Below are 27,023 nucleotides of genomic sequence, written 5' to 3' on the forward strand. Positions count from 1 at the left end.
AAGACTCCCCTGAGATTTAGAGCAGGTCCTCACTTTCCTTCATGAGGGGCAGACCTGCTCTGTCTTGGAACACTTTATCCTATAATAATTCCACCCTACTGCCCCCCTTCCCCTGCTATGCCCATTCCCTCTCTCCCTGCCCCCTGCTATGCCTCTGCTCCCTCCCCATGCCACACGTCTGCTCCCTACCCATGTGATGCCCATGCCCCCAGCCCTAGCAATGTTGTGAGCTCCCCTCCCAGTTCAGAGCCCTTCTCTCTGCCCACCTTTTCCCAATGTTTCATGAATACAGAGTTCATGTTTTGTAAAACCAAACAGGTGTGTTTATTTGGAGGTCAGGGAAGGGGCAAAGGGAGGGGTTGTGGTAGGGAAGGGATAGAGCAGAAAGCCAGAAGTCCCTAGTGGGGAGGTGTGGGGAGAGTTACTGGGGTGCTTGAGAGATTCTCTCCCTTAGGGCCTCCTGGAATGCACACCCTGGCCTGATGGGCTTGGCGGATAGCAGCTGTCCACAGCTGCTGGAAGGCTCACCCCTCATCGCTAGTGTCTGCCCCCTGCCCCAAGAGGAAGGCCTCCCTCTTCTTCTCCACAATATTGTGGAGGATGCAACATGCCGCCACCACCTCAGGGATGTAGTGCTCCTCTATGTCGAGGATGGTGAGGAGGAACTGGAAATGTACCTTAATCCGGCCAAACGCGTACTCCTGGCTTGGTTCAAGTGGGCATTAATTTGCTCCCTACTGGGATCCAGGTGGCCGGTTTATGGTTTCATTAACAATGGCATGAGGAGGTATGCTGCATCCCCCACTATGCACAGTGGCATGTGCACATCCCTGACTGCAAAGTCCCAGCGGGGGGAAGAATGTGCCTGCTTCCAGCTTCTGTACAGGCTTGAGCTCCAAAAGACTCGGGCATCATGTGCCCTGCTCGACCACCCTACAAAAATGTTGGTAAATTGCTCCTGGTGGTCCACTAGGGCCTGTAGGACAAAGGAAAAGTAGCCCTTTCGGTTAATACTTTGGGCCATTTGATGGTCCAGTGCTTGGATGGGAATGTGGGGCCCATCAATGGCTCCCCCTGCTGTTGGGGAACCCCAGGGCGGCAAATCCAGCCACAATCATGTCCAGGTCTCCGAGACAGATGACCCTCTGCAGCAGGATAGAGTTGATGGCCCTCACAACCTGCACAAGGAGACAAAGAAACACACAAAACAGAGAATGAGAGAGAGGGGGTGCCCGAGCCCTTGGGAGGCGGCCATTCTGCTCCCCTCCAAAACACCCCAGGAGCCACCCCCTATGAGGTGCCCACCCCCACCCCAGCAGCCGGGCTATGTGAGGGTGGGACAGCACAAGCCCCCAGGCATGGGGCTTTCTCCCCCATCCCCACTCCACCCCCCCATATTCCCCAACCCCCCTTTCCCAAGGGGCCATGTGACGGGCCGTCACTGCCACGGGGGGAGGCTGGCCGGAGCCACCCCCCACTGGGAACCGGCGGTCAGCCCCAAGCCCCCCGGCGTTACCTTGGCGCAAGCCGGAGGAGCCGGCAGGCCCACTTGCCGCCGCGCCTGTGCCAACAGGGGAGCGTTGGCCCCTCCCTTGAAGCCCTGCGGGGAGGGGGCAGGGTGAAGCGCGGCGAGCGTGCAGTGGGGGCGGAGGCCGGCACGCTGCAGGAAAGGGCGGGGCCCCGGGCAGTGGCCGGCGCGGCGGGCTACTTTGAAAAGGCCCACCGCCGACGCGGTAGGGGAGAGCCTCCCCGCTGCAGCATAGGAACAGGCCCCCCCTGAGGACGGACCCCGAGCGCCATCCAGGCCGGCGGGCGGCCAGACCTTGGCCCCGGGGCCATAGGGACAGCCATTGCCACCAGCAGTCAGACAGTTCCTTCTCTGACGAGGGCCGAACCCCACCGCGCCAGACCCGGAAGGAACGGCCAAGCCGAGGGTGGACCCGGCCAAGGGAGCTCTCCCCGGAGACTTCCCCTGGACGACCCCGGAGCCGAGCGACCGAGCTGCGATAAGTTTTGGGGTTGGAGGCGGCATCGCCAAGAGCCGCCAGGAGGGAGGAAGGAGCCCGGGGCAGGACACTTCTGGCGTTCATGGGTGGACGAGTTTCAGAGGAAGTGACCCCCCGTCCACCGCGCCAGGGCATTAGCAAGCCCTGACGCTCAGGGCCCCGGGCTGGGACCTAAAGGGAGAGATACAAGGCGGAACCCTGCAAGGGGGAAAACCCAGACCAGGGGCCTTGGCCCCACCCCGCAGGGATGGGTAACTACTGTAGTGTTTGCTGACCCCCCCCCTTTCTCCCGGGAGGGGGTGATCGCACCCAAAATTGTGGGCCCCATAGCAGGGACCCAGGAGTCGACGAGGGACCAAGAGAGGGCAAGAGGGTCCGCAGACCCCCCCCCCCCTCTCGGGCGGAGAGGGGGTGATCGCACCCTGAACCCCTCACAGGCCACCTTATGCAAAACTCTTCTCCTCCCCTGCCCCCGCAGGGACTGCAGCCCCAGAGTGCCTTACCTCCATGAGGAGGGCCCCAATGGTAGACTTCCCACCAACCGGTAGCTGTCAGGGATGGCCAGCTTCCAGGACAATTGTGACCTGCTTCTCCACGGGATGGCAGGCTGCCAGGTGGGTGTCGCATCTTCAGAGAGCAGGGGTGAGCCAGGCACAGAGTTCTAGAAAGGTGGCCTCCCACATGCGGAAGTTGTTGAACCACTGCTGGTCATCCCACAGTCCAAACTCCAGGACCAGCCGGTCCCACAGTCCAAACTGGTATCCAACCTCCAGAACCTTCTCTCGACTGTGGGGTGTGGTAGCCAGAGTGGAGCAGCTGCAGCCAGGGAGAGGGTCCCCAGAATAAGCTCGGGGTCAAGCTTGTGCAGGACCAGTAAGGCAGCTGGCACTAAGTGCGGCAAGATTTGTAGCGTGGCCATGTGGGGCCATTCCATGCCCAGGGTCAGCTCCAGCTCCATGGCTCAAAGGAAAAAGCTGTGGAGTCCAAAAACAAAAGGGCAACCACAGCAGGCACTGCGAGAGCTTTGCTGTCCCTCAAAGAGGTAGACAAGCACGCAGCAGAAGTACACAGCAGAAGCAGAGAAACTGCAGTCCATGGAGGTCCCTTTAAGCACGTCTCTGCAAGGGCTCCGGCATCAGCACTCAAAAGCAACTGGAGACCTAAAGCCCCAGCGTGAAGTAGTTCCGAGTGGCCTTTTATGTGAGAAAGCATCCAATCAGTCTGGACACTCTCTTTCGAAAAAGCGCATCGCTTTGTCAATGTGCTTTTGTATGTAGATGTGCTCTTGCGCAAGAAGTTTTCTCAGAAGATCTCTTCAGAAAAAATCTTCTTGCGCAAAAAGCCTGTAGTCTGGACATAGCCACAAACAGAGAACAAAGGGCTATAACATACAAGCAACTGCTAACTCCATATTAGCACCGTACGTTTTTGGTTTACTTCCTTTTATTTTTAAATTTTGAGTGGCGTTTCCATGGGAAGTAATTTAGCTGAAAGAGACAAGGGACGTGAAGAGAATACCAAAGGGAGGGAGTAAGGAAAAAAGGGAAGGTGAACAGAGGGGAAAGAATGCCCTGAGTAAATGCTGTTTAAAACAAAACACATGCTGATGACATCTCAGTTGGCAGGTCTCTGCTTCATTAGCTTTCTTCTTAGGTATTCAGAAAAACTTTATTAGTAGCTAGGCTCTGAAATAGGCTTCCAACAGAAGTTGTGGAATCCGCATTGGAGGTTGTTAAGAACAGGTTCCGTTAGACAAATGCCTTTCAGAGTTAGTCTAGGTTTACTTGGCCCTGCCTTTACGCAGGAGGCTAAACCTAATGAACTGTCAAGGTCTGTGTCAGACAGCCAGGCAGGGCTACTCAAGACGTAGCCCGTGGACTGCATGTGGCCTGCGGCCCATTTGTTTGCAGCCTGCGGTGCAGTTTGGGTTTACGTGGGGCTCAACATGCAGCTGGCAGGTAGAATCCTTTGAACTAGGCCTCCACTGGGAACACGCTCCACAATGGCGGGGTGTCTCCCAGGCAGGCTGAGCACTGAAAGACACAAGCGGACGGGCTGGCTGGAACAGACAGGTACAGGGTGTGGGTGTTTCTAGACCCCAGGGAGCACCAGGGCATTGCAGGAAGTGCTGGCTGCTTAGTCTTGTGGGCAGAGCCTGAGAGATGCTGACTGGCTCACACTGGCCACGTTTGGGTCTGGTGCTACAGCTTAAGGCTTAATGTTTGTATTCATGCTCATCAGTGTGAAAGAGGATATATATTTGCATGTATTTGCAGCCACACTTAAGTTGCGGCCCTCAGCATGTGCTGTGAGTATCACTGTGGCCCCTGGGGCTTCCAAAGTTGAGTAGCCCAGGAGCCAGGTATAAAAACCAGTGTCAGCATTCTTCACAGCAGCTCCAATCAGGCAAAACAGATTGGAGCTGACTATGCAGAGCTGAGCTTAATTGAGGGGTGTGGTTTGCCAGTTGAAACAGAACATGGGGCCAAGGAGGACTGGTTACATGTAAGGGCTTGTCTGGGATCTGAGCTAGTGGAAGTGTTTGATGGTTCTGTGATGACTGGTAAAATAAGAGAAGAGGCAGAAGGCCTACAAAGTTTTCAGTCATCCCACCACTTGCAGAGAAAGGGTTTTCCAATAAGGCCTGGTAGGCAGAGCAGCAGAACTTGCAGGACTGCAGAAGGGAACAAGCTAGCATCCTGCAGCAGCTCCTAAAGAAGGTGAGAAGTGCCCCTGGTGGGGGATGGTGCCCAAACACAGAGCATAGGACTACATAAGATGAGCCCTGAAAATGATGCAGAGGCATAGTACCTATGCACTTTTGAGAGGGTAGCCATTGGCACTGGATGAGGTAGGGAGCCAACCCCAGGGCCCAGGTTGCCTATCTATCAGAGGAAGCCAAAGCAGCCTATGTGACCCGAGTGAGGAGCAGGCCAGAAAATGAGATGGAAGGCAGCCATCCTGGATCGGTTGGGGCTTTTTACTAAGCAGTATTGCCAAAAGGTCAGATCAGCAAGGTGGACTCGAGATTTATGGCCCTAAACATTTGCCAAAAGGTTCATTGGCTGGGCAACGATCTGATTGAGACCTGACACCCAAACGATGGTGGAAACGATAGACACTCTGGATGCCTCTCCACAGCATCCTTAGCTCGAAATAAGCTACGTAATTTGCGGTATGCCAATTGCAGAGATTGTTTACAGCGTATTTCAAAATAGCGTATTTTGTAATTTGGCAATGTCTACACAGGGCCAAATGTCTAAATAACTCACTATTCTGAACTTCCCCATAAACCTCCTGGAACAAGGGTTGCTGGGACATCGGAATAAGCTGCCCATTATTTCAAAGTGTATTTTGAAATAATGGGATGCTTCAATAGACGCGAAATAGCTCAACAGAGTAGACATACCGCCTAATATTTAGAACAGTTTCTTCAGGGCCTCCCTGAGAACATATGGCTGCGTCTAGATTGGCATGATTTTCCGGAAATGCTTTTAATGGAAAAGTTTTCCAATAAAAGCATTTTCAGAACAGAGTGTCTAGATTGGCACAGAAGCTTTTCCGTAAAAGCACTTTTTGTGGAAAAGCGTCCGTGCCAATCTAGACGTGCTTTTCTGCAAAAAAGCCCCGATTGCCATTTTCGCGATCAGTGCTTTTTTGCGGAAAACAAATCTGAGCTGTCTACACTGGCCCTTTTGCACAAAAATTTTGCGCAAAAGGGACTTTTGCAGAATAGTATTTCCGTAAGAAGCACTGATTTCTTACAGTAGGAAGTCAGTGCTTTTGCGGGAATTCAAGCGGCCAGTGTAGACAGCTGGCAAGTTTTTCCGGAAAAGCGGCTGATTTTCCGGAAAAACTGGTCAGTCTAGACACAGCCAATGAGTGTGGGTCAAGCAACATCTACCAGGCAGAGTAGAGGCTGCCATGAAACAGATAGGAGTATGCAAAGGCAGATTTTCCCAGGAAAGATGTGCAACTATACAAGAGAGAGAGGCTCAGGAACCTGGAGCCAGAAGGGGTAAGGATGGAGGTTACTCCCCTCTTCCCCCTGTTGAAAAGTTCCATCAGGGGTTTGACCCATTATTTGCTACCAATGTGGGCAACCCAGACACAAGAGGAAGGGCTGTGGTTTTGCCAAATTTTGCAGCTGGGACAGGGCTGGAGGGAAGGGGAAAAACTGTGCAAGATTTCAGTGATGGAGGGGAAGAAACTCCAGAGAGGCTTGTAGAGATGCCCTCAGCTTGCCCTCTTATCTGGAGGGAGCTGGTTATACCTCACTGGATAATTTCAGGAGCAACTATGGACATAATTTGTCCGTGGGGATAAAGGACATTGGCGATCAGGGAGAGGTTTTGCTGGAAACCGACTGGGGTAATGGAGCGATTGGCTTAGGCATGGGCTGGAGTGCTTTGGATGATCGGGGGAAGAGGGGAGTAACCTCTATCCTTTTCCAGATGCAATGAAAGGAGTAACCCACTGGGAGACCCTTGGTATGAAGCTATGGGGGTGTGAGATCTGTGGGTGGGGGATGAGCAAACCCCAGTAGGAAAACCCAGATCATTACCCTGGAGATAAGGTTTCCACAGGGTAGTCCCTGGGGGGGGGGGGGGGGGGGGGGGAGATGTGACAGAGTGCCAGGTATAAAAGCTGCAGTTCCTGTGACAAGTGCTAACTGATCAGGCAAAGCAGATTGGAACAGACTATTCAAGACTGTGCCTAATTTGTGTTGGGGGCAGGGCAGAAAGACTATTTAAGTTATTAGCTACAGCGAAGGCTGTAGAGCAAACTCATTCTTTCTCTGTAAGTGGTCCAAGTGCCACTACAAGGGACAGTGAACCACACCTAGTAGGTGTGTGGGTTACATTTTCAGAGCGGAAGATCATCTACTTTACAAAGTTCTGCCTCTGGGAGAGCTAAGGAAAGAGGGGTACTGAGTCTTAGCTTCCCCATTTCAGATAATTTATAAACACAGACTGGCTAGTTGCAGAGATTAGTCTGCTCTGCTTAAAATTTTATACTGTGCTCAAAACTGTGGTATCTGAGTATCTTCCAAAGTTAAAAATAAAAGGCCAGCTCCGAGGTGGTATAAATCAGCATAGTTCCATTGACAACACTGGAATGATACTGGTTTAAACAAACCGGAGTTTGGACCAGACAAGGGTAACACCAGTTAGTAACAAAGATTTCCCTTTGTTTCCTGCACCTCGCTCTCTGTTTCCTGCACACCTACCCCTCTCTCTCTCTCTCTCTCTCTCTCTCTCTCTCACTCTCACACACACACACACACACACACACACACGGTAGTAAAATTGTGTGTGTGTGTGCCTTTTTATTTAAGAAACTAAATGTGCTGTATGTTGTTATGTGGAAAAGCAGGCTACTCGCAAGGGTACAGGCACAACCACCCGCCCCCTGGAGTTCAGCACACAGCACCTGGGCATGCCTGCACGTGAGAGGCAGCAGCCGCTCCCACCTGATAGCCCAGCCAGCCGCAGGTGTGTATACAGACCCCAGGGAGTGTCAGGCTGCTCACTGCTCCTCTGCCTTCCATGAGGGGATCCACTGTGGCTGTACACTGCCCTTCCCTGCCTGGCCGTGGTGTGTGTGTGTGAATGGGTGGGGGCAGCATGGTCCTCTGGCCACTTTGGGGTCCTTGTGACACAGGGCGTGCTGTGCAGGCCACACGTGGCCTTGCACCTGCCGCTCAGAAAGGAGGGCACAGCCTCAGGGAATGTGTGTGCAGGGTGGACTGAGCGCCCCTCTTTCTTGTGTCTTCTCCACAGCTGGAGCAACCGGGACGGAGGGCCCAGCCATACCACCTGCTGCAGCCATCATCCAGAGTCCAGACAAACCGGAGATGAGCCAGGCCTGGGGAAGAGCTGATGCACCAGCACATCGGGGTGATGCACGACATCCACGCCACCATGTCGTGCTGGCTGAACACCACCTGGAGTGGTGGCAGCAGGCGTGGAGTGACCTGATGACACGCTATGACACCTTGCTGGACATCCTGTCCCGCCCGGGGGAACAGGCGCCTGCTGCTGCTGCTCCCTCCTTCCACTCTCCTGCCCCCCCTCCTATCACTATGGCCCACCTATCTGCCCACCCAGCCATGCCTCTCCTCCCTCCCCAGGCCATGCCTCTGTTCCCTCCCTTCCCCGTGGCCATGGCCCCTTCTATGGTTCCTTGTTCTGCCCCCCCTGCCGCCCCTGGCCCTGCTCCAGCCACCCCCCCGACCAGCACATTGGGGCCTCCAGAGCCGCTCAACCCTAATAACGTGTCCGCACACAAGGGAGCTCAGCTACCCACCCCAGTATTCCTCCCAGTCCTCATTCCCTCTCCCCCTGACCAGCTTCATTTTTGTTAAATAAAAAGAGTAAATTTGATTGAAAAACAAACCGGTGTGTTTTTTGGGAGGTTGGGGTTGGGGCAAGGGGAGCGGGTGAGAGGGGGAAGGGAGAATGAAGGATGGGTGGAGGCCCTGGGGAGATGTACAGTGCTTCCTGTGAGAACCTCTCCCTCAGGACCTCCCAGATGTGCACCCTGGACTCATGGGCCTGGCAGGTCGCAACTGTCCAGGGCTGCTCAAAACCCTGGCCCTTGTGGGTGCCTCTGCCATCCACACCGGGAGGAAGGCCTCCCCCTTGTGCTCCACCAAGTTGTGGAGCACACAGAATACCACCACCTCGGGGATATTCTGCTCCCCAACGTCTAGGCAGGTGAGGAGGCAGCAGAACCGTCCTTTCAAACACCCAAAGGTGCACTCTACCTGGAGGCGGGCTCTGTTCAGGCGAGCACTGAATATGTCCTTTGACCAAGTGGCTGGTGTAGGGGCGCATTAGCCAGGGCATTAGTGGGTATGCTGCATCCCCCACTATGCACACTGGCATAGTCTGGTCACCCATAGGGAACTCGTCAGAGAAAAACGGTGCCCACCTCCAGCTGAGCACACAGGCTAGAGTTGTGGAAAACTCGGGCATCGTGAGTCCTGCCCAGCCACCCCACATAAATGTTTGTGAAGTGGCCCCGGTGGTCCACCAGGGCCTACAGGACTACGGAGAAGTAGCCTTTTTGGTTGACAAACTGGGCCACTCGATGATCCAGGGCCCGGGGATGGGGATGTGCGTGCTGTCGATTGCTCCTGCACAGTTGGGGAAGCACAGCACAGCAAAGCTGCCCATGGTGGCGTCAAGGTCCTGGAACTAGATGACTCTGCACAGCAGCAGGGAGTTGATGGCCCGGATGACCTGCAGAAGGAGAGACGGAACACATACAACAGAGATTGAGAGGTGCTGTGTGCTCCCAGTGGGACATGGCCGCCCCACTTTGTGACCCTCCACCCCACAGGAGTCCCCCCCCACACCCATTAGCCTGTGCCCGTTTTCACCCCACTCCCCCAACCAGGCCAGTGTGAGGGTGAGAAAGCACCAGCCTGCTGGGCCAAGGCTTTCCCCCCACCCCATACAGTGCTGAGCCCTCCCGTCCTGAGGGTCCCCCTTATGCAACACTCCCCTTTCCCCATGCAGGGGCTGCATCCTGTGACGTCCTTACTTGCATAAGGACGGCCTCCAGTGGTAGCTGTCAGGGGTGGCCAGCTTCCAGAGGGCGATGGCAACCTGCTGTTGGAGTGGGATGGCGGGCTGCAGATGCGTGTCACATCATTGGAGGGCAGGTGCCAGCCAGGTACAGAGCTCCTGGAAGGTGGCCTTCTGCATGTGGAAGTTCTGCACCCATTGCTAGTCATCCCACTGTTCCATGACCAGCCAGTCCCACCACTCTGAGCTGGTGTCCAGCCTCCAAATTCTTCTGGGTATGGTGGGCTGGGGCACCCCATAATGGAGTACTTGCAGACAGACAGAGGTTAAGGAGGAAGATCTCGGGGTCCACCTCCATGAGGAAGAGAGCTCCTGCTTGAAGCAGGCACTGCAGGGAGTGCAGCCTAGCCCTGGGGGTCTGTGGCATGCCCAGGGGAAGCTCCAGCTCCATAGCACAGGGCAGAGTAGTAGAAAGCTGTGTGGTCCACAAAGAGCAAAGGGAAAACACAGCAGGCACGGGCTAATGGGGGAGGTGGCTCCTGCAGGGTGGGGGGCCATGAAGTGGGGCAGCCATGTCCCACTGGGAGCACACAGCTCCTCTCAGTCTCTGTTGTATGTGTTCCTGTCTCTGCTTCTGCAGGTCATCTAGGCCATCAACTGTGCAGACTCATCTGGCTTACCTTTGCAAAGGGACTAGCAAGCAGGCTGCAGAGACAGAGAAGCAGCTGTCCAGGGGGGTCCCTTTAAGCGCGCATCTCCAGAGGGCTCCAGCAACAAGAGCAACTGGTGACCCAGCTAGAACTGTTTCCAGGTGGGTTTTATATGCAGGAGAGCATCCAATAGTGTGGATGCTCTCTAGCACAAAAATGCCTTGCAAAAGCGAGGTGCTTTGATGTGTGCACGTGCTCTTGCACAAGAAGCTTTTGCGCAAAAAAATCTAGCACAAAAGGCTTCTTGCGCAAGAAGTCTGTAGTGTAGACGTAGTCAGAGAGTATCCTACCAGGCTGCTTGCCCACAATGGAGAGATGCTCATTAGCAGTTTGAAGCAACTTGGATGGATCTGATGCCTGCCACACCCAAATTCTGGATGATGCTGGCCCATCCAACAGTGTCACGCCCTCCCACCTCTTTGTTCTCCTCCCCATGATTCCAGCAGCCAACCCAAGAAACCAGATATCCTTCCCTCAGCTGAGAAATGTTTCTCCCCAACACTACTGCTAGAGAGATTCAATAAAATTAAAATGGCAAATTTGAACTAACACACTAAATGTTTTTTCATGCAGCATGCACGTAGACTGTGTAACTCAGTGCCAAAGGAAGTTGTTGATCCCAAGAACTTATCAAGATTTAAAAGTGTCTGGATAGTTCTAAGGTTAACAAGAATATCCTTCATTATAATAGTACATCTAAAAATAATTTTGGAAGAGATATTAAGGCTATATCTACACTACAGACTTCTTGTGCAAGAACCTTTTAGCAGAAGAGATCTTCTGCAAAAAACTTGTTGTGCAAGAAAGCATCCACACCGCAAAAGCGCATTGAAAAAGCAATATGCTTTAGCAAAAGAGAGCGTCTAGACTGCATGGACACTCTCTTGAAAGGAAACTCTGATTGCTATTTACAGAATGGCCACAAGGGCATCTTTGCTTTTTTTGATTGGCTCTTTTTGCACTAAAAACGCCTCTTCCCCTTCCACACATTCCTTTTTTGCGAAAGAGCTCTATACACAAAAACTATTTCGAAATAGCATTTTGCTATTTCAAAATAGCACGTCCACACTGAGTGGACCCTGAACCGAAGTTAAGGCTGGCCGGTACCAGTGCTGGCAGGGCATCAGGTTAGGACTTAGTGTGTGGGGCTGCTGCCTGAGGCTAACTGAGCTCCGTGCTTAAAGGGACCCTACCCCCCACCCCTGACAGACAGTTCTCAGGGTTCCCCGCTTGCTTGTCTACCTCGATGAGAGACAGCAAAGCAGTCCTGTCTTGGAGTGCCCTGAGTGCCCGCATTCGGGACACCACAGCACTCGGCCACATGGAGCCAGAGCTGCCCCTGGGCACGCCGATGCATCTTGTGGGGTTGTTGCCATTAGCCCGGCTACACTTGCTGCAGGCTGCCATCCAGGGGGTCCATCGAGGGGCTGTCAGGATCCAGGAGGCCCTGAGGGAGAGTGTCCACCCCGAGAAGCCCTCAGAGCCTCCCTGGTCCTCCCCACCAGGGGCTCATGCCCCATTCCTCCCTCATGTCCTTCCACTTACCCCTCCCTAGCCCCCCTTCCTGATGTCAAATAAAAGACATGTATGTTCAAAAATAGAAACTGGATTTATTGAACTAAACTGGGGGGGAAATGAACCTCTGGGGAGATTGGGAAAAGGAGGTGGGAGAGGAGAAGAGAGAGGGTGTGAGAGGGGAGGGGGAAACCTGGGAGGAGGTAGCTGGAAGGAAGAAGCAAGGGGAAGAAGGGGGAGGGAAAGCTCAGGGCTCATGGTTGGGGGTCTCGCCGGACCAACCTGACTTTCATGCAAACCTGCTCCTGGGTTCGCATGTGACCTTTGGTCACCAGGCTAGCAGCTATCCTGCCATAGACAGCCGCATTCCTCCGTTTAGTGTGGAGATCATGGATGTTCAGGGCATCCCCCCAAACCTGAATAAGGTCCATGATCTCCACCCTGGACCAGGAAGGCTCCCGCCTTCTTCAGCCCCTGGCAAGCTCCTGGGAGCTAGCAGACTTCTCCTGGGGAGTGGTGGAGGGCTGGCTGCCAGTGGCTTGCTGGCTCATGTTTTGGGGCCACTGGGTCAGGGGCCCTGGTGCCCACTGCTGGCTCTGGGCTGGCAGGCTTGGAGCTGGCACAGGCACTGTGGCCAGGGTCTACTCCTTTAATGTCTCTGGGCTGGGGGAGAGGAGAGTAAGCTTTCCTGGTTGTGCCCAGAGTGGCCACCAGGGCTCCCTGGGAAGGGCTGGAGGCCCCCTATTTCGAATTAAGTGTCTACACAGCACTTAATTCGGAATAGCTATTTCAAATTTGGCATTACTCCTCGTAGAATGAGGTTTACCAAATTCGAAATAAGGGCTCCACTATTTCGAATTTATTTCAAAATAGCGGTTTGCCTGTATAGACGCTATTAAAGTTAATTCGAAATAACTGCTGTTCTTTCGAATTAACTTTGTAGTGTAAACATACCCTTGGAGACAGAATAATAGACTAGACAGACATCAAACATGAGCCAGCATGGCAAATTCTGTGTTCCTAGAGAATAGGAAGTGACACTATAGATCACGGAAGTATTTTTGCACATTGGGAACAGAATACAAGAAAACATAAGAGATCTGTGGGACAAGCAGACAAATATTAAATATGTTTTCTAATGTTTTATATTTCAAGGGTTTTTAAAAACCCTTTCCCAAAAACTTGTCAAGATACAAAAGAAATTATTGAAAAGAATGACCAATTATATTGTCAAATTTAAAGCATATTTTATTAGGAGATTGCTAGGATAATGTTTTTGGCAAGGGCTCTTAAAAGTTGTAAACTAGAAAAATGTAAACCTTGCATCTGTTTTGATGATATTACTATCCTTCATCTTTCATGTCTTAGGGTATGTCTGTACTAGACCCTTAGTTCGAACTAGGGTGGCTAATGTAGGCATTCGAACTTGCAAATGAAGCCCAGGATTTAAATATCCCTGCTTCATTTGCATGTTCCCGGGCGGGCGCCATTTTTAAATCCCCTTAGTTCAAACTGACTGCCCGTGGCTACAAGCGGCAGTCAGAAGTTAATCTGAACTAAATCCTTAGTTTGGATTAATTGTTACACCTCATTGCAGCCACTAGTTTGAACAACGGGGCTAGTGTAGACATACCTTATAGAACTGGTCGGTAATAAACAGATCCATGGAACACAGTATAATTTCAAAGGAAACAACTCCCTCCCATGTGGGTAACTACCAGGAACCTCTCCAGCACAGGTCCTTAAAACTGAATGTGGCTTTTAGTACAGGCAGTCCCCGGGTTACATGGATCCAACTTACATCGGATCCCTACTTACAAACGGGGTGAGGCAACCCCGCACTAGCTGCTTCCCCCCAGCAGACCAGGGAGACACGAAGCTAGCGCCCCCCCGCCACCAACAGACCAGAGAGATCCGGAGCGGCTTTTCTCAGCAGACACCTCAGCTTGAGAATAAAGGACTGAGGGAAGTGAGGTGTGGGAGAATAAAACTGAGCTCTGGAGAAATGTTTGGCTAGAGTTTCCTCTACAATATGTACCAGTTCCGACTTACATACAAATTCAACTTAAGAACAAACCTACAGTCCCTATCTTGTACGTAACCCGGGGACTGCCTGTATATACTTCCATTGAAAGACAATATGAAATGGATATTACTATATTCCAGCCAAATTTTGCTTCAATTTACACCGGCTAGAACTCCATTCAAGCCACAGAACTGTACTGCATGTAAATCAGCACAGAGCCTGGCCCCGTATCTGTACTCAATCATTCAGATCTGCTGCATTAGGCAACTCATTTAAAATAAACACTGGTGTTCCTAGACATGCCCCACTGCAGTAGTTAACACATTTTTAACTTGAATCAGCAGAAGCTCTGTAAATATCGTATGCTTGCAAGGGACTTCAGGACTGAGGTAGGGAGAAATGTTTTATCAGCAGACTTTTATCCAAAGTGGGCAAAATTATTTTGAAAGCACTATTGGGAAATCTGTCTGTTTGCTCTGTAACATTTTATCTTTACTAACATAAGCAAAGGCTGATAATTTACCTTAAGGTCAAGTTTCAGGTACATGCTGTGGAAGCCTCACACAAGAAGTCCTACAAAACACAATGAGTTTCCCTCTATGAAACAGGTGAGCAAGATTTGGATATACTTTTGGCCTATAGGGCCAATCTCCCATAACACAGGTTTTGTCAGTGTGGTTGCATTGTTTTCTACTTTGTATAAGATAGTGGTGGTGTACTGTAGATGGAATATATGAGACCAAAATGTTAAAGGTATCAACGTGAGCCATACAGAGATCTTAAGTACCATGGCAAACTTATTGTGTAAGTACCATGGCAAACTTAATTAAAAATCTTTTTTGCCTTGTATTAAAGACACAGAAAAGCAGTTAAAGTATGTGGAATGTAAAGTATTAAGTAAAAATCTTTCATTTTAACATCCCTTCCTCCCTTTTTCTTCAGCTGAGGAGAATTTTTAGAAATAAACCCACCTTTATTGACAATCTTGTAGATGCTAATAACTGTCCTTTTGGAGGAAAAGAAGACTTCAGTTGAGATAGACTGGAACTGTTGTTGTTGAATGCTGTCCCATTTCCCAGAAGGCAAAAGAAGACAAATATAAACATACAAGAGGGGAGGGGAATAAAGATAGAAAATATATTTTCTCTCTCTAATATTAACTCTCAGGGGGTATGTCTACACTACCACCCTAGTTCAAACTAGGGTGGTAATGTAGGCAACTGGAGTTGCAAATGAAGCCTGGGATTTGAATTTCCCGGGCTTCATTTGCATATTGCCGAGCGCCGCCATTTTAAAATGTGCATTAAACTGGACTATATTGAATGTGTTTACTACTGTAGTTAATGATGTGAAATTTATTGTCTTTATAGTAAATAAGGTTTTAGCACTTATTTTTTGAGGAATCTGCTCAGGGCATGTTTGCTAGTCATTAGTTATTCCTTTCCTGTGACTTAACTAACTTCCTAGTTGTTGGTTCTTTCTGAAGTTTAAGTTCAGTGACAGATGGTTGGATGTACTTATGCGCTGGTAAATTTTGGACTTATTGTGTAAGTGGTTATTAAAGTGTTTTTCAGGAAAAAGTGAAGTAATTGTAAAAAAATATTTTTACTTGTAACATGAAATGGCAATATGGAACTAGGAGTAATGGTAGTTCGGAATAGGAAGCCTAGTCCGAACTACCTAGTCCGTGCCGTGTGTAGCTGCGTGGCATGGAGTCCGCACTAGAGGACATTTAAAAATGGCGGTGCCTGGCAATATGCAAATGAAGCCCGGGAAATTCAAATCCCGGGCTTCATTTGCAACTCCAGTTGCCTACATTACCACCCTACTTCGAACTAAGGTGGTAGTGTAGACATACCCAGGGTATGTTTACACTGCTACGCTATTTTGGGATACTAGAATATCCAGAAATAGCTATCCCGTGTCTTCACAGAAAGCCTGTTATTTTGGACTTGCTATTCCAACATCCCTGTAAATCTCATTCTATGAGGAGTAAGAGACATTTCAGAATAGTGCTTTATTTCAAAATTTGGTGCTGTGTAGGCAGAGCCAAATGACAATATAAGCTATTTTGAAATAGCATCAAAATAAGATATGCAATGTGCGTAGCTCAAACTGCATATCTTACTTCAAGTTACAGTGCAGTGTGGACGCACCCTTACTGGCCATTTCACTGCAGGAGAAACAGACAGAATACATGGCTTTATCAGCCTCTCCGAGACCTAACAACTGTGTCCTGCATCAGGATGTTTAGAGCATTGTTTTTAACTACCTTTCTGGCCACAACCTTATAGCAGGATGGCAAAATAGGCAGTCTTGGTTGGGTTAGCCAGGTTCTTACTAAACTTAGGAAAAAAGGAGGAAGTTAAGAACATAAATAAGGTAGTAAAGAAAAGGGACACATGGAACAGTGATAAAAGTCTCACAACTTAGCTGGTGTTCAGGATTTAGCTGAAACAACAGTGTTATCTGGCTTTCTTCCTCTGGCCTGGTCTGGTTAGGAAATTTTAGAATCAGACTGATATTTGTATATTTTGCTAAATGTAATATATGTTTTTAATTGAGTATATTTTCATTGGGGATCTTAGCATATTACACAATTCTCTCATATCGGGGTATATTCACATTTAAGATAAAAAGTAATTCAGCCATTTGGAAATGTAAGTGGTTTTGAACATGTTACCATCAGTGAAAAAGCAGCCCATCTGATCTAGAACAAATCCCAATGACTTATATTAGTAAAGGTTTAGCGCTGTGTTTCTCAAGGGTGAAGAGAGTGGTTATAAAGGCAATTGAGGGCCATATCGAAACTTTTATAAAAATCTAAAGCTAAGAAAATCTTACTCCCTTCACACCTTTATCCTTCAAGGCAAATCATTCACTCTGTACTTTTGAAATCACATATACACATTATATAGGTTTAATATATTGGTATACTTTTAGGCTATGTCTACAGTCGTGGCTTTTTGCGCAAGTACAGCCTTTCTTGCGCAAAAATCTGCAGAGCGTCCACACTGCCCGCCCGCTCTTGCTCAAGTAAATTTACAGTACGGCGTGGTAAAAGAGGGCTCCTTGCAAGAGCTACGCTCTTTTTTGACAGGTGTAAGCCCTCTTGCACAAGAGCTCTTGCGCAAGAGGGTAGTGTGGACGCTCGGCAGGGATTTCTTGTGCAAGAAAGCCCTATGGCTAAAATGGCCACCAGAGCTTTCTTGCACAAAAAAGTGTTCACACTGCCATGGGCGCTCTTGAGCAAAAGCACAGCTCGCACATGGCAGTGTGGATGTTTTCTTGCTGAAGAGTTCTTGTGCAAGAAGCCGTGAGTGTTGACATAGTCTTATAGTAAATGTAAAGGGATAATTTTTACTTCAAAAAAAAAAAAAAAAAGGATTGCCAACATGAAAAATTGAGGGGTTGTCTGTGCGCAGTGAATTAGTCTGCACCACTGGCATGTAAATTCTAGTGTGCGCTAATGTTTTGCACACTAACTAGCCCATGCAGATCCTTGTGGTATTCACTAAAAACTTCTTAGTGCCCAGTTTGAAAAGGGACAACATTCATATACAATAGGAAAATTTTACTGCATGCCAGCAGAATCCACACAGGCCAATTAGTCCACAGGATGCTAGCATACACTTAAATGTATATCCCTTTGCTGCGAAATAATGCATCACTCTGACAAGCCCTGAAAAAGCACATGATTATGGGAGTGGGAACTTAATTTTTGAATGACCCACTTACGTGTGGGTGATATGGTAAATTGCCAAGAAATAAATCAATCAAGAGTCAACAGACTTAGGCTCCATTCGTCACTTTTGAAAACTTTATTCTCCATCTTTATTCAGAGGGCACTGGTATAAGCTTTCAAATTAAACAAGAGAAGTGAAAATGTGAAGTTCCCTTTTTCTATTTTTATTCAGAAATTTGAAACAGCTTTCACACTTGCTTAACCACATAACAAACACTATAAACTAAACTAATAAATCTAACCTGGATCTAGCTGCGAATTATGTTAAGCCGCAAAGAAAAGACATAGCTAGGTTTAAGCGTTTAAGCATAAGTGTAAAACAAACATTATTGACTTTATGAACATTTTAAAAATTGCAGGAGTTTCAAATGATACAAACACTGGACAAAAAATCCATAAAATTGGATAGAGGGATGTGTAAATCAGATTTTCATATGGAAGAATCAAGGGAAGGAATATTGTTTTAAGTTAATTTCAATATATGTTGACCAGAATCAATCCTAAGTAAAGGTGTGAGTCTCCAAATAATTGCACAAGTGAAGACACTTTTGCCCAAACATATCATGCAGAGCACAATGAGATCCTCAGAAGCTTTATCACTAGTTACAATGCACAAGAAATACCCCAGCTTGACTCTTAGAGCCCATGCTGAGTCTGAAGGGCTGGCAGCTGGGGGAAAACATCAATTTACTTGCAAACGGAACATGTCTGATACAGAATCCTTTGAGAGACAAATGAAATTGCATTATGGTCCAGATCCCACAAGTTTCCTTACATCCCTCTTCCCCATCCGCACAGAGTCACGCTGTAAGGAAGAGGCTCAATGGATAAAGGTTAAAAGCGCTTTTAAATAAGGAATAAATTATGCAAGAGTCACAATGGACTTTCAACATCCTTACAGTACAACTCTGAAGCACTAGGTTTTATAAAGTTATATACTGAAATACATCAGAAACTGCTGCTTCTACAAATATTTGTAATTACACAACATTTTGATAAAATCCTTTTTGTTATTTCTTCGGTGGATCACATTTCAATTGCAAAAATTCATTGTCAGTGACTTAACTTTCAAATAACAGTGCAAATGTAGGTGACTTCTAGAAGTGGTAGTATTTCTGAAGACTTTGTTTTTGCATTTTATTATTCAACCCTGTCAAAGGGCCAGCGAATGACTATAAATTGAAACATATTTGTTAAAAGAGAATTTTCCCCAATTTTGTTACTTTTAAAGATCTATTTTTTTGCACGTAAGTGTAACTGTCACTAACATTTTGGTACTTGATAATAATTACCTATAAAATTCAAACTAAAGTGGTGTTGCTGTCTCCATAAAATGGCACTAACAAGTACCTGATAGAAAAAAATCTCAAAGCAACAAAAAGATCTTTGGATAATTATGTAAACCAAGTTTAGCTTTGAAATTAATCTTCTCTACTCAGCTGTGTGTATGATAAAAACATTTGTTGAGTCTCCAGGGCCCGGGTGCAAGACATTGTTATCTTACAACAGTTTGGCAGGTGCTGCCCACAATTACTGAAGTGAGAACCTTCTGTTCATCTTCTGTTTCACTAACAACAGAATGGTAATGAGAGGGAAAAGAGAGAGATTTTGTTGATGAATGGATAAGGAAACTTTCACTTTCTTCCCTTATATGGGGCAAAAGTGCACAACTTTGAATAATTAGCAAATAGTTCATCCTCATGAAAAGTGAGAACAATTATTTTAATTCTGTTCTGGTCCTACTATTAGAGCTCCTATTAAAGTCAAGGGGGGATTTGTGCATATACTACCTAGAAAATCAAGCAATTTGTTAAAATGTACCTTGACAGCAGCTGAGAGTGTTTCTTAGAGTGAATACTAATATAGTATTGGAATAGCAATGAGTACCCAAAAAGGTAATGAAGTTAACACTTCTGAGTGTTGTGCATATATTTACATCCACCTTTCTGCCCCAAGGACAAATGTAAAAAGAAAGAACCAGTATAAATAAACATGTGATAGAAAAACATTAGTTCATGCTCTTGCTTTCTGGCAGCGACTCAGGGAAACTTTTTACAACTGCATTGACATTACTGATTAACAGGATTCAGATTAGAAGAAAACATCTGATGGTATTTTATTGAACTATGCCTACAATCCAAAGTATCTGAACTACCTAGACTACTTGGTGTCGGAGTTAACATTCCACTGACACTAGGAGGTAATTCCATTTCTCAAAATTGAGAATGACTTTACAATCAAAAAGTACACACTAGTTCAGTTCATGATCAGAAAGTTATTGTTGTCACAATTTTTTACAAAGAAACTGATGGGGCTATACATTGCCTATAGAATGTATTACTGAGCACTAGCTCAATCCTACTCCTGGGTGATATGCCAGCAAGAAAGTAAATTAAAATAACCATGTTAATTTCAAGCTTCATTAGAAATACAGGCTGTGTGTGTAAAGTATTTTTTCCCCCATCAATTTTTCCATCTGGCAAATAATCTGTTCATGGCTTGGAAATAAACATCTGAGAATCAGAACTTTAAACTATTTTAAATTATTTAACAAATTGACCGATTTATGCTCTGATTAACCTACGTAAATCTATCGCATCTCTGTACAAAACATCAACTCAATAGAAATTGGAGAACAGAGCTGAAGATGGCTAATTTTCTAACAGTAGACTTCTACCTCAAACTAAAACTGAATGCAAGACTTCTCCTATTAAGAGCTATGGAAACACTGCTGGTTACTATTATAGGATGAGTACCTACAGGGTGTTACAGTCAATGACATTTAGAGGTGCTCACCACCTCACAGCATTACCTCTTTGAGTGGGTAATATTGTAAATAGGTTTGAAAATGTATAGCTTTGCATAATATAAGATATGAGCGGGTCTATACTGTAGCTGGGAGCATGATTGTCAGTCTGGATAGACAGACTTATACTAGCACTCGCCCACTATCATGCTGAAAACAACAGTATGGATGTTGTGGTGTAAACATCAGCCTGAAGTAGCCACCTGATCTTGGACTGAGATTGGGTGGGGGTGGACCCAGGCATCTAGCCTAAGCTGCAGCCAGTTCTACAGTCTCCATGCTGCTTTTTCTAGTGTACTAGCTTGAGCAGAGCTAGTGTCTCTCTACCTGGGTGAGGAGGCTCGCTCCCAGCCAGGGGTGGCCCGTCCATATAGGCGAACTAGACATAGAATCATAGAATCATAGAATAATAGGACTGGAAGGGACCTCGAGAGGTCATCGAGTCCAGCCCCCCGCCCTCAAGGCAGGATCAAGCTCCGTCTACACCATCCCTGACAGATGTCTATCTAACCTGTTCTTAAATATCTCCAGAGAGGGAGATTCCACCACCTCCCTTGGCAATTTATTCCAATATTTGACCACCCTGACAGTTAGGAATTTTTTCCTAATGTCCAATCTAAACCTCCCCTGCTGCACTTTAAGCCCATTACTCCTTGTCCTGTCCTGGATGCCAAGTTAAATGAGGTGCAATGGGGCGCCAAATGGTGGTGCAATATTGTTGAGGGATTTGGAGGTGGGGTCGCCGATTGCATGGTTCGCCTAGGGCGTCAGTTGCTGATACCTAGTCGAGGGCCGCACCTGCTCCCAGCAGCTGTGTAAATATTATGCCCCCAATAATGCAACAGGATCTGTGGCAGCAGTCCCACAGTCCCTATACAGAACCTCAGTGATTTCAGTGGGTTCTGACCACACAGATCTTGCAATATTGTTATTCAAATGCTATCAAAAAGGAGAGTTTTCAGAGTATGTTACCTTAATGAAAATATTAAGATTTTTAGAAAAAGAAACACTCTGGCGTTAAACTTATTCTCCTATCAATGGTGGATTTGCCATTAATAAAAAGGAGCAGAATTGCTGCATTTACATACGCTTATATATGAACCTTAAATACAGGAGACTATACATACCGAAGCACACGAATAATCAAACCTATATAAAACATTTCAACACACTGTCAAAATAATGCTGCTAAAGTGAAGAGGCTTTATTATTGTTATAGATTTTAGCTGCAGTTATTAAAAATATATTTACCTAAAAGGAAGGAACTCCAAGTATATCATTGTACATACAAATAATTTAAAATACTGCAATAAGCAACAGAAACTATTGCTTTTCTGATTATACATCTTTGGCATTATACTGCCATACTGTTACAGAATTATAAAATATATTTTATAGTACCTTACAAATCCAGAAACTGGTTACCACTTCTACCACATACGTATGGTATCAGTACTAACAAACATGCACAGCATTCTGTAATTTAACACTGCAAAGGAATACAGAGTACAGAGCAGGCCTATACATTAAAAATGACATATTGCCATTTCATGTTACAAGTAAAAATATTTTTTTACAATTACTTCACTTTTTCCTGAAATACATTTTAATAACCACTTACACAATAAGTCCAAAATTTACCAGCGCATAAGTACATCCAACCATCTGTCACTGAACTTAAACTTCAGAAAGAGCCAACAACTAGGAAGTTAGTTAAGTCACAGGAAAGGAATAACTAATGACTAGCAAACATGCCCTGAGCAGGTTCCTCAAAAAATAAGTGCTAAAACCTTATTTACTATAAAGACAATAAATTTCACATCATTAACTACAGTAGTAAACACATTCAGTATAGTCCAGTTTAATGGATATGCTTCCAAATGTATAAGCATGTTAGAATAAAAAGTGCCAAGTTCCTTAGGAAAGAAATATTGAGAACTATTTGTCCACTCTTAGGCTACGTCTAGACTACATCCCTCTGTCGGCAGAGGGATTTAAATGAAGCACTTTGAAAATGCAAATGAAGCAGGGATTTAAATATCCCGTGCTTCATTTGCATAATCATGTAATGTGCTCTTTCAAAAAAGCGCTATTTTGAAATTGAAACCGCAGTCTAGACACGGTTCTTTCGAAAACAGGGCGCTTTTTTGAAAGATCCTGTAAACCTCCTGTCTAGACTGCGGATTCAATTTTGAAATAGCGCTTTTTTGAAAGAGCGCCATTATGTGATTATGCAAATGAAGGGTGGGATATTTAAATGCCCACTTCATTTTCACTTTTAAAGTGCTTCATTTACATCCCACTGCCGACAGAGGGATGTAGTCTAGACATACCCTTATATTCAGCCATTTACAGCAAATATCTTTATGCTTTCTAAAATAAATATGGAAGTAATTATAAATGTTAAACCACTGGGGTCTCAATTAAATTGATTTCTACATGATTTTGAATTAGGTTTTTCAGACTGCATCAGGTTAGAAATTCTTTTTATCGGACGTTTCAAGGACACAGTGTTTTTTAAAGAGTATATTATATTTTCCCCATGTTCTTGGATACCTAGGATTTAAGTTGTACAAGTAATATATGATGTGAGGAAAAAATGACTTGTAGAATAATGTGGTGGGTGCCCAGAGAGACTGAGCTCAGAGACACAGTTCTAATTCACAGTGCAACACTGTATTTAGTTAGATATCAGTAGCTAAACCATCCTCATTTTGCACACATATACCCCCAAAGTAATGGTACATTATCACAAACTACTAGGCAGATTGGGCACTGGTTTTCAAGGTACAAAACAAGCTGAGAAGGCTTTAAGCATCTTGTCAGGTTCACAAAGAGACCCAATGAACCTATCAATCTGCATCCTGCACAAAACCCTCTCCATGCACTCCTAAACCAGCAGCTTGTCATTGTACCTAGGACAGAGAAATATGGGGGCAGAGTGAGGTAGCTAATAGTGAGCCTTGTTAGCTCATTTCTGAGCCTTGATGTGCAGCATTCAGCAGCTAGATTGGGTAAAATAGTTACTAGCTGCAATAGTAATGGGAGATATATACTATATGACTGTTATCTAAATTAGGGAGTATGCTCATCACATGCTCAGGATTGTATCTTTTTGCCTTTGGCATAGACACAACTTGACACTCACTTCCTACTCCTAATATTTTGCCTAAGAGTTCTAACACTAGTTTAAACAGTCCCATAATGCCATCACTACTACTCTCTCCAAACATAAATCTTACCTCACTGGGCTTTGTACTAGGAATAGACTTTGCCTTTAAAATTACTTTCACATCATTAGGCAAACAAAATTATGAACTTGGAATTTTATTTTTAACACTTCACTCACTAAACACTGTATTTTGAAACAGTTCTGTAATTATTTATTCACCGGAGGCAAGCAATTCTGTTCAGCTGACAAGTAAAATAGCCTTACTGTCATCATCATAATAAGGGGAAATGCATAAATTTGTACTTGGGTAGGTAAGCTTTTATTACAATTTATCAATGTTGAACACTAAAATTAAGGCATCTAGCATTCACCTGGCCCATGATATTCTTTCAGTGTATTTGTTAGATTACAGTGGCAGGTTCTGAGTTAATACATTATATAACAGGTCAAAGTGTATAATCCACAAATTGCTTTTCATTTATTTAATGGCAAAAGCTACTTGTAGATAAATTTATCAATCATCAATGAAATTCAAAATTATATTTTTCATATTTCTGATAAACATTCGCAACAGAGTTATGTTTTTCACTTGAATGGAAAAGTCTAGTTTTACTAAAATTTATTATTCATTTTCTAGGGGGGAAAAGTCATGATAATTTCTATTGTAATGAAAATAAAAAAATTTGTGCCTTCTAAATGGAAATATTGTCAAGTTTAAAATAAAAGATGTTATTGCAGTTGTTTTAAAAATCAGTGTAAAATGGTTTTAGGTAAAATTTTAAAAAGCAATTTTTTCTGTTTTCACTTTTTCCTAAAGTTATGTAGAAAAAGTGTGAAGGAAGTTAGTATGTTGTACACACAGAAAACAAGGCTATAACTATATGATCAGTCTTTTTGAGGCAAACAAGCATTTCCTACCACCACATTTATAATGATAAATGTACTTGCAGCTTTAAAAAATCCTTTAAATCTCATTGCATAGGTCATTACCAGCCCTCAGTTTCAATAGAAAAAAAAGGTGCACAAAATAATTTAGTTAAGCAGATGTAAATAAATTTTATTTAAAAAGAAACAAGACTTGTTTTCAATTTAATTCTATTATATCTCATTTGACTTACCTTATTGGATCATCCATCAAAACTATAAAAACCTGTAAAAATCAGACATAAGCTTTCCAGGTATGGTACAGGTATATGCAACTGTGCATTATTAGAATTACCCTAGATTAATAATTTAAACAGGATTATATCTAGGTAACAGGAAATAAAAATTAATATTAATCAAATACTCATATGTAGGATCCTTGGAATCTTAGAGTCTGATCCTGAGAGAAACTGAGCAAGACTAACTCTCAGTGGCTTCAGTGGAGAGTTGTGAGTAGTCAGCAACCTTGAGGATAACTTTGTTAATTACCAGAAATATCAACACTCTTTTGCTCCTAGATGTGGGCACATTTATTACTGTCTTTGTTTAATGAGGAGTAGTAGTTTCCATATACCGAGGCAGGATTAGGTTTAGGGTGGTGGGGATGTAAGCAGTAATTCCAATTTCAGACACAAAGAGAAACATCTATGAAGAACTTGTAAAATAAACTCTAGGGTTGCCAGAAGGTTTTAACAAAAATACTGGACACACTTGACATTACATCACAATCTACATTACATCTTATTTAGAAAATACCGGACATTCATATTTTCTCAATTTGTTTCCCAAACAGAAAGCTCAAATACTGGACTGTCCGGTTCAAAACCGGACACCTGGCAACCCTATAAACTACACATGTGCATGTGTACCCAGAAGAAAGTTTCTCAAGTTATAAACTGCTATGCGCCTTCATATTATATCAGAATAAAATACAGGTTGAACCTCTCTAGACTGGCACTCTCTGGTATTATTTTAGTTAGCTGAATGTCCACTTATCATGAGCGTAGCCAAGTTTCATGCGGTTTCATCAGTCCTGGCTCTCAGTCTTCTGTGCTGTTATTTAGCTCTAATTTATCCCTAAATGTCATCTAACAGCCCTGTAAAGCAGTTGAAGTGTTGGTAATGCTGCTAGACAATATTGACCTCACACGGTCCAGCAAATTCTCTGGTTCAGCACTGGTCAGGCACCAAGGGTGCTGGAGTAGAGAGGTTCAACATGTACTACGGTATAAATCAAATTCCCATCTCTCTATGAATACATATAACTCCTTATTATGTTAATAGGAGTTACATGTATCTATTTAGTAGAAAATAGACTCCCTAAATGGCACAGAAGGTTTAATCTGTATGTGAGCTGATCAAGTTCCTGGGCAGAAGCAAGTTACTGTACTAAGAATACAAAAAAGTCCCTAAAGTTTCAGATTAAAGTAAGTTAAAACAAGATCAATAACCAGTAAATTTTAAGGGTTTTTTTGAACATCCAAAGCTGTATTAACTCTCCTGTGACTTAGAGCTATTAGATTTTGTGGGGCCCTGTATACATGTCTTTTTCCTAATTTAAAACAAAATTATCATAATTATGGCATCAAGGCCATTAATGCTATAGTAAATGTGCCTTTTAATTAACCAAGTCATTCTGTGGTTACATTTCAGTCTAAAAATCATGTAGAATATAGTTAAATTAATTCAAAATATCCTATTGCTTACCTTAGAACAGCTGTTATATTCGTTTTTTTCCTAGGAGGGAGCTTGGCTGCAGGAGGAGACTACAGGCAAAGGGTATAGGAGAGAGTGGGGGATGCAGGCTCTGCAAAGGAGTGCGATGCAGGAGGGTATTCTGACCTAAGGCAGGAGTTTGGGGTGCAGGTGGGGGTGCAAGGTGTAGGCTCTGACTGGGAGGCACTACATACAGGTGGCTCAGCAGGGCTCAGGCAGGCTTCCTGCATTCCATGGTCCTATGCCACTCCTGGAAGCTATTGGCTGCTGGCACATTTCTATGTACCCTGGGGAGAGGGGACAGTGTATCTCCCTGGGGAACCAGCCAATGCGAGCTGTGGGGATGGTGCTGGGACTAAGGGCAATGTGCAGATATGCCTCTCCACTCTCAGAGACCACAAAAACATGCCAGCAGTCACTTCCAGGAGTGGTGTGGAACCACAGCATGCAGGCAGCCGCCTGCACCACTGGACTTCCAGTGGGCTGAAGATTGTAATTGACTGGTGGAGGCTCCAGTATCGATTAGTTGCTCATGATTGACAGGTTGGTGACCACTGTTATATAATTATGGATTTATTTTTGTGCCCTCCCTCTTAGTCTGAAGTCCTGGGCTGCAGCCCTTAAAACTCTGCGACAGTCCAGTCCCATGTACATTTTTGGGCTTTGAAATAAATGGTGAATAAGCAACTACTTACATTTATGACTACAGGCAGTCCCCGGGTTACGTACAAGATAGGGACTGTAGGTTTGTTCTTAAGTTGAATCTGTATGTAAGTAGGAACTGGCGGCCAGATTCAGCCGCTGCTGAAACTGATCAGTTTCAACAGCGGCTGAATCTGGATGCCAGTTCTGACTTACATACAGATTC

At 45.4% G+C, this 27,023-nt stretch overlaps 2 long non-coding RNA genes across 2 annotated transcripts; one reads left to right on the forward strand and one right to left on the reverse strand.

Annotated features, from left to right (window-relative positions):
• Positions 1-4,588: 4,588 nt before the first annotated feature.
• On the forward strand, positions 4,589-8,353 carry LOC102451991 (uncharacterized). The gene is made up of 3 exons (XR_012902563.1): positions 4,589-4,726; positions 7,383-7,501; positions 7,790-8,353. It is a non-coding gene; the product is annotated as an uncharacterized LOC102451991 (long non-coding RNA).
• On the reverse strand, positions 8,227-26,965 carry LOC112546444 (uncharacterized). The gene is made up of 3 exons (XR_012902562.1): positions 14,764-26,965; positions 9,558-14,365; positions 8,227-9,253 (listed from the first exon to the last, which is right to left on the reverse strand). It is a non-coding gene; the product is annotated as an uncharacterized LOC112546444 (long non-coding RNA).
• Between the last annotated feature and the right edge of the window lie 58 nt (positions 26,966-27,023).

The sequence above is a fragment of the Pelodiscus sinensis genome, chromosome 3, assembly GCF_049634645.1.
Source record: "Pelodiscus sinensis isolate JC-2024 chromosome 3, ASM4963464v1, whole genome shotgun sequence".
Classification (NCBI taxonomy): Eukaryota; Metazoa; Chordata; order Testudines; family Trionychidae; genus Pelodiscus; species Pelodiscus sinensis.